Source organism: Chelonoidis abingdonii, chromosome 25 (genome assembly GCF_003597395.2).
Source record: "Chelonoidis abingdonii isolate Lonesome George chromosome 25, CheloAbing_2.0, whole genome shotgun sequence".
Classification (NCBI taxonomy): Eukaryota; Metazoa; Chordata; order Testudines; family Testudinidae; genus Chelonoidis; species Chelonoidis abingdonii.
Window position 1 is genome coordinate 20,203,884 of NC_133793.1, and position 7,465 is coordinate 20,211,348.

Here is a 7,465-nt window from a genome sequence, read left to right on the forward strand (position 1 = left end):
GCAGCTTCTATATGGCAATGGCAACCCATTTCTGGACTGGTATGGCCACCCTGCATCCTGGGGCTCAAGGGTTGGGCAAGCTCCACACATGGCTCCTGTTACTGACTTGGTGGGCTAAAAACACATCCACACACGGTCCCAGACAGACAAGTTCTCCAACAATACATTACAAAATAGTTCAGAGAGTGGCTTGGTTTAAAAATTGCCAGTTATGGGGAATCTGCCACAATCATTGGCTGTTAAAAATGTATGCCTTATTTCCAGTCTGGCTCCAAATTCCAAAGATTGGATCTTGTTAGACCTTTACCTGCTAGACTGAAGAGCCCATTAGAAAATTTCTTCTTTGAAGTAGGTACTAAGAGCTCCTTAAGGGATGAATTGATAATAGTTTGTCTATTTAGCTTAGCAAAGAAAAGGTTAAGTCTCACTGTAAGGCAGGTTTTCCAATCTTTTCATCATCCTGGCAGTTCTTCTCTGAATCCCTCCAATGATTCTACATCCTCTTGAACTGTGGGCACCAGAACTGGACACAGGATTCCAGCAGCAGTCACACCAGTGCCAAACATAGAGGTGAAATAACCTCTCTGCTCCTATTCAAGGTTCCCCTGTTTATACATCCAAAGATCACATTAGCCCTTTTGGCACAGTGTCATATTGGTAGCTCACGTTCAGCTGATTGTCCAAGATGCAGTACATGTCTTTTTCAGAGTCACTGCTTCCAGGATAGAGCCCCCCACCCAGTAAATATGGCCTGCATTCCCAGGGCCGGTGCAAGGATGTTTCACACCCTAGGCGAAACTTCCACCTTGCGCTCTTTCCCCCCACCCGCCCTGAGGTTTCTTCATCAAAACATTGTGTTAACAATCAAATGCCTCACAAAATTCTAAGTATACTACATCAGCGTTATTACCTTTATCAACCAAACTTGTAATCACATCCAAAAAAGATATCAAGTTCGTTTGAGAGGATCTATTTTCTATAAACCCATGCTATTGGCATTAATTATATTACCCGCCTTTAATTCTTTATTGATTGAGTTGGATATCTACCATTCCGTTATTTTGCCTGGGATCAATGCCAGTCTGACAGGCCTACAATTACCCAAGGTGTCCTATTTATCCTTTTAAAATGCTGGCACAATATTAGCTTTCTTCAAGTCCTCTGGAACTTCCCCAGTATACTAAGACTTATCGAAAATGAGCAAGCATGCTTCTCAACCAGCTCTTTTAAAACTCCTACATGCAAGTTATCTGGATCTGCTGCTTTAAAAGTAGCTGGTGTCAACACCTTCCTTAGTCACTGTTGGAATAGAAAGTATTTCTCACCATCATATAACATGAATACATTATCAGAAACAGAAATATTTATTGAACACTTTGGCCTTTTCCGCATTATTAGTCAGCTCTACCATTTCCACCTAATAATGGACAAATACCATCGTTAGATTTCCTTTTGTTCTGAATATTCTTAAAATATTTTTTTTCTTAAAAATTATTCTTAAAATGTTTTTAATGTCCTTAACTTGGCTGGTCATGTGTCTTTTTGCTTCCCTTAGCAATTTTCTACAATTCCTAACATCTAAATTATATTCCCCCCCCCCCACATATGTTACATATTGTACTTTTTATAGCTGCCTTCACTTCTTCTCTAAGCCAGGTTGTTTGTTTTCCCCCCACTTTAGCCTTCTTTCTTGCTTGGGGAATTTTGACTTTTTGGGCATCTAGTACAATGTTCTTATACAACTCCAAAATATCATTCACAATTTTCTGATTAAATCCTTTCTCCCAGCTCATTCGATTTGTCACTGTTTTCAGCTTTGTGAAGCTGGTCCTTTTAAAGCACAAGGGTAGATATAATTATACTGGTTTGAATACTATTCTGTTTGCACATTACAAATCTAATCTCATATCACAGGCACCTAAGCAACAATCAATAAGGCCAAGATGCTGCTCCTTAATAAAATAAAATAAAGACCCAGCTCTTATCTAGTGGTTTTCATCACTAGACCTCAGAGTATTTTAAAAGGGCCGGAACATTATCCCCATTTAACTGATAGGGAAATTGAGGCAGAGAGCAGGGCGATGACTTGCCCAAGGTCACCCAGCAGGCCAGTGGTGCAGCCAGAAATCCTTCTTCTCTTGTTTCCGCCCCAATTCTTTCCCTTACATTATTTCTAAGCACTTAATCGCTCCAGGAATGTACTCACTTCCCCTGAGCCCACAACTCATGGCTGACCCCACATGCCTTGAATGGTGTGTGATGCAGAATGTGTCTGGTGGGATAGGGCCTGTGGGCCCAGAGGACACAGCCCTGCTGGTTTCTATCTGGCGGGGTGTCTCTGATGCAACACCAGCTGTGATGCCCCCGATAGTCAGTGCACAGATGCAGGGCCAGTGCAACCACTAGGCAAACTAGGCAGTGGCCTAGGGCACAAGTGGTTGGGGGCGCCAAAAAGCAGTGAGCCCCAGCTATGAAGGAGCCATCGCAGCGCAGGGCGGGCAGCGGCCCTGCAAAGGTGGCAGCACCACTAGCAGGGAGCAGCCATGCTTCTGCAGGCTGCAGCAGATGCATGCGGGCAGCAGCCTCCATGCGCCCCCCGGCTCCTCCTTTGCTGCGCTCAGGCTCTGCGGCTCCCAGCCACGTGAGCCGCCGCTGCTGCCTGGGTGCAGAGCCCTGAGCTTACTCCTGGGAGCCGCAGAGCCCGAGTGTGGCGAGGGGGGAGCTGGGGGCGTGCACGGGAGCTGCCGCCCACATGCATCTGCTGCAGGAGCCCCCTGGGGGGGCGCTAGGCTGCAGTCCGGCCAGGCACACCCCCCGGTCCCACCCTTACCGCGCTCAGATTCTGCGGCTCCCCCCACCCCATGTGAGCTGCCGCCGCTGCCACCACTACCCCTGCTGGAGGGCTCTGGCGATCTCCAGGGGACAGAGGTGGCAGGCGGCATCCAAGAGTGCAGCCGCCTCCTCCCCGGGCTCCAACTTTCCCGACTCCCGCAGCTCTCCAGCCCATGTGCCCCTGGCCAGGCACTTCCCCAGTGCAGCAGCAGCTGAAGCTTTGGGGAGTGATGGGGAACGGGAAGTTGCTTCGGGCCCTGTGGTTCAGGGAGCCAGGAAGGTTGGAGCCTGGGGAGGAGGCGGCTGCATGCTCAGATGCCGCCCGCCGCCTCTGACCCCTGCAGATCGACAGAGCCTGGTGTTGGTTCCTGGCCTGGGAGCAGCAGCGGGAGGCAGCGCAGGACTAGGAGAGATGCTGCTGGACCGTGGCCACCAAGCAGAGTGGGGTTCCTGGGAAATGTTCCTGACCATCACCGTCTGGCTGGCTTGGCAGGAAACCTTCGCTGCTCTGACCTGAACCTGGGAGTTATAAATTGCAGCCCCTGGGGTCCCCTTCCTCACATGTTGCACAGGCCAAGTCTCCACTACTCACAAAAAAAAAAAAAAAAAAAAAAAAAACCCACAAATCCTGGACTTTCTAATTGTATTTCCCTATATGGATTAATCTGGGATTTCTATGAGAAAACAACCTATTTAAAAAGTTACAAGATTAAATACTTGATATTTGCATTAACCTAACTTTCAAAAATATGCCCCAACTTTTTTTGGATTGTCACCTTAGTCAAGAAGACTGATGATGATGCTTGTGCTCAAGTGAAGTTCACTTTGACTATCGCTGATGGAGGCACATTTGCCAGCTCATAGCAGTATCAGGTGCAGGCTGTGAGCCAGGATGAAATCCTTTGAGCAGGCACTTGGCGTCCTTTTATCATAGAAGATTAGGGTTGGAAGAGACCTCAGGTGGTTATCTAGTCCAACTCCCTGCTCAAAGCAGGACCAACACCAACTAAAATCATCCCAGCCAGGGCTTTGTCAAGCCGGGCCTTAAAAACCTCTAAGGATGGAGATTCCACCACCTCGTTAGGTAACCCATTCCAGTGTTTCACTGCCCTCCTAATGAAATTGTTTTTTCTAATATCCAACCACTGCAACTTGAGACCATTGCTCCTTGTTCTGTCATCTGCTACTACCGAGCACAGCCTAGCTCCATATTTTTTGTACCCCTCCTCTCCAATTTGTCCACATCCTTTCTGTAGTAGGAGGCCCAAAACTGGATGCAATGTTCCAGATATGGCCGAATAGAGGGGAACAATCACTTCCCTCAATCTGCTGGCAGTGCTCCCACTAATGCAGCCCAATATGCCATTAGCGTTCTTGGCAACGAGGGCACAGTGTTGGCTCATATCCAGCTTCTCATCCATTGTAATCCCCAGGTCCTTTTCTGCAGAACTGCCACTTAGCCAGTTGGTCCGCAGCCTGTAGCAGTGCACGGGATTCTTTCATTCTAAGTGAAGCACTTATCCTGTCTGCCACCACAATGAACAGCTGTGTTGTCCTGAGAAATGGCTTTGTACTGTTAATATAGAAGGTCAGCGCCCTCCTGACATCCAGGATATGTTACTTGCTCTCCTCTTTGGATTTATGGAGCTTCAGAAAGACGACTGGTAAGTAAATGTCCTGCCCAGTATGAAATTGGGAAATTACCTTGGGCAGCACAACTGGGCCTTATCTTTGTAGAAACACCATATAGTGTGGTTCTGAAGTAAGCACCCTGATCTCAGACAGCCTGTGGGTGGAAGTAGCCACCACCAGGAACGAAACCTTCCAGAGAGAAAAGAAAGAGAGCAGGAAGACAGAGGTTTGAAGGGAAGCCCCAGGAGCCTCAACAGGACAAGATTTAAATCACAGGGTCCCGGATGCGAGGACAAAGATGTCCAGATCTTTCAAGAACTGTCATGAGCGAAGACCAACTTGCTTTGGAATGGAAAGTGGGAAGCCGAAATCATGACCAGGTGGACCCTGACCGATGACAGGGATAAATCCTTAAATTTGAGGTGCTGAAGATAATCCAGGATAACCCGCAGCAAGGCCTGCTCAGCTCAGATGTATCGTTCCAAAGCCCAGCAATGAACCTTTTCCACTTGGCCAGGTAAGTTGCTCTAGTGGAGGGCTTTCTGCTACCCAGATGACCTGTTGCAGCCAGGTCGAGCATTCCCGCTCTTCCGCATTCAGCCATGCAATAGCCATGCTGACAAGTACAGCACCTCTAGGTTCGAGTGAAGGAGACTGGTGTGGCCTTGTGACAGCAGGTCGGGCCAGAAGGGGAACCGCAGTGGAATGGCTACCGAAAGGTCCAACAACATGCCAAACCACTGCTGGTGAGGCTACTTGGGGGCTACCAGGATAACTTTCACCCTGTACTGTTTGCTCTTCACAAGGACTCTATGGATCAACAGCACCGGAGGGAAGACGTACATCAGAGCACCTGACCATGGGAGCAAGAAAGCACCTGACAGGGAGCCCCTGTCCATCCCCTGGAGTGAACAGGGCACATGGCATTTTCTGTTCTGACGTGACACAAACAAGTCCACCTGGGGAGGGCCCCACTTTCGGAAGTTCATACTAGCCAGTCATGGCGAGACAAGAAGGTCCTGCTGAGGCAATCTGCTAGCACATTTCTGGTCCCAGGCAGGTGCATGGCCACCAGATGAATGGCATGCTGCACACAGAAGTCCCAAAAGTTAAGGGGTTCTTGGCAAAGGGCTGATGACCTGGCTCCACCCTGTCCCTGACCATTGATGTAATACATTGTGGCAGTATTGTCTGTGAAGATCTGCACCACCTTGCCCCTCAGGTGGGGAAGAATGCCTGGCAGGACAGGCAAACCACCTTTATCTCCCTGACATTGATGTGAAGGGACAGATCATCCCACAGCCTTGAGTGCTGAGCTCACCCAGACAGGCTCCCTAACCCAGGTCAGACACATCTGAGACTAGGGTCAGCAATGGGGCCAGGGCCACAAAGGGAACTCCCTCCAGCACAAACCACCACTCTAGGGATGGCAGGATGTGATCCTGCACCCTAATTACCTGGTCGAGGTCATGTGTGTTGGGAGTATAATCTGACACCAGCCATGCCTGCAGGGGCCGGAGGTGGAGCTGGCCATGACTGACCACATATATACAGGCAGACATGGGGCCCAACAACTGCAGGCAGATGTAAGCCATGGTGAGTGAGTTGTTCTTCACATGGGAGATCAGGTCCGACGTGACCTGAAAATGAGCATCTGGAAGGAAGGCTCTGGCTCGTGTGGAGTCAAGAACCTCCCCAGCGAATTCTATTAATTGGACTGGCCTTAAGATGGATTTTTACTTGTTTATCAAGAGGCCAGGTCATGGCAGATGGAACACACCAGATCGAGGCTTTGTACTTGTTCCTGGGACCTGCCCTTGATGAGTGGTTGAAGGGAAGACTCTATGAGGAGAGCCCATAAACAAATATCCCGCTTCTTCTGCATGTGGGGTGGGGCTTAAAGTTTTTTTTTGTGTGTGTGTGTGTTTTTTACAAATATGGCACTTCTCTCTCACGTGAGAGTCCCCCAGGCACTTGAGGGAGCTTCTATGGGGCCACTTTTGCAGTCCATGCAGGAAGACCAGGGCATGCCCCACCTGGGGCAAAGTCCTTGCTTTGACTCTGACTGCTAACTAACTACACTTAACACTACTATAAACAACTGTTTACAAGGCCCTGAGACTCAAAGTCAGTAAGATGAAAACCACTAGCCCTTGCTATGCATGGAAAGGCGCTCCGACTAGCCACCGCAGAAGGTAAGGAGGAACTGAGAGGGTGTAGGGTTGGCTCCTGATATATTGGTGCATGAGCGCTGCACTCCAGGGAGCGCCACTGCTGACACTACGGATAGCGCTAAGGCAAAAATCTCAGACAACCGTGCACATGGGCGCATGCACATCTAGAATGGAATGACATGAGCAAGCACTCCAAGAGGAGCTGAACATGTGGTCAGTCCACCTCATGCTTTATTGCCTCGGATGGAAGCACAAGGCAAGCCAAAGAGCATGCATGGATCAACAGGCACTACTTTCAAATTCTCTGACTCCAGATGCATGATGCACATGCATTACCCTAAGTGGAATACAGATATGGACCACACATCTCAAAGAACCTCCAGTTACAGATAAGTAACCTCTTTTTAACTACTTAGGCATTTGTTGGCACAGTAATATGGCAAAACATGAAGTGTCCCAATAAGTTTTTGGAATGCATTGCTTCAGAAGATGGAGGAAGTAACCAGGGGGCAGCCATTTTAAACGTGATTCTAACTAACCGGGAGGAATTTGTTGCACACAAGGTTGAAGGCAATTTGGATGAAAGTGACCATGAAATGATAGATTTCATGTTTCTAAGAAAAGGATGAGTGAGCTCCGCAGAATAAGACAATAGACTTTAAAAAAAAACAGACCTTAATAAACTCAGAACTGGCCGATAAGGGCCCAAAAGAAGAAAATCTAAGGAAAAAAGGAGTTCAGTAAAGAGACAATATGAAAGGTGCAACAGCAAGCTATCCGACTGAAGAGGAAAGATAGGGAGAATAGCAAGAGGTCAATATGGCTGC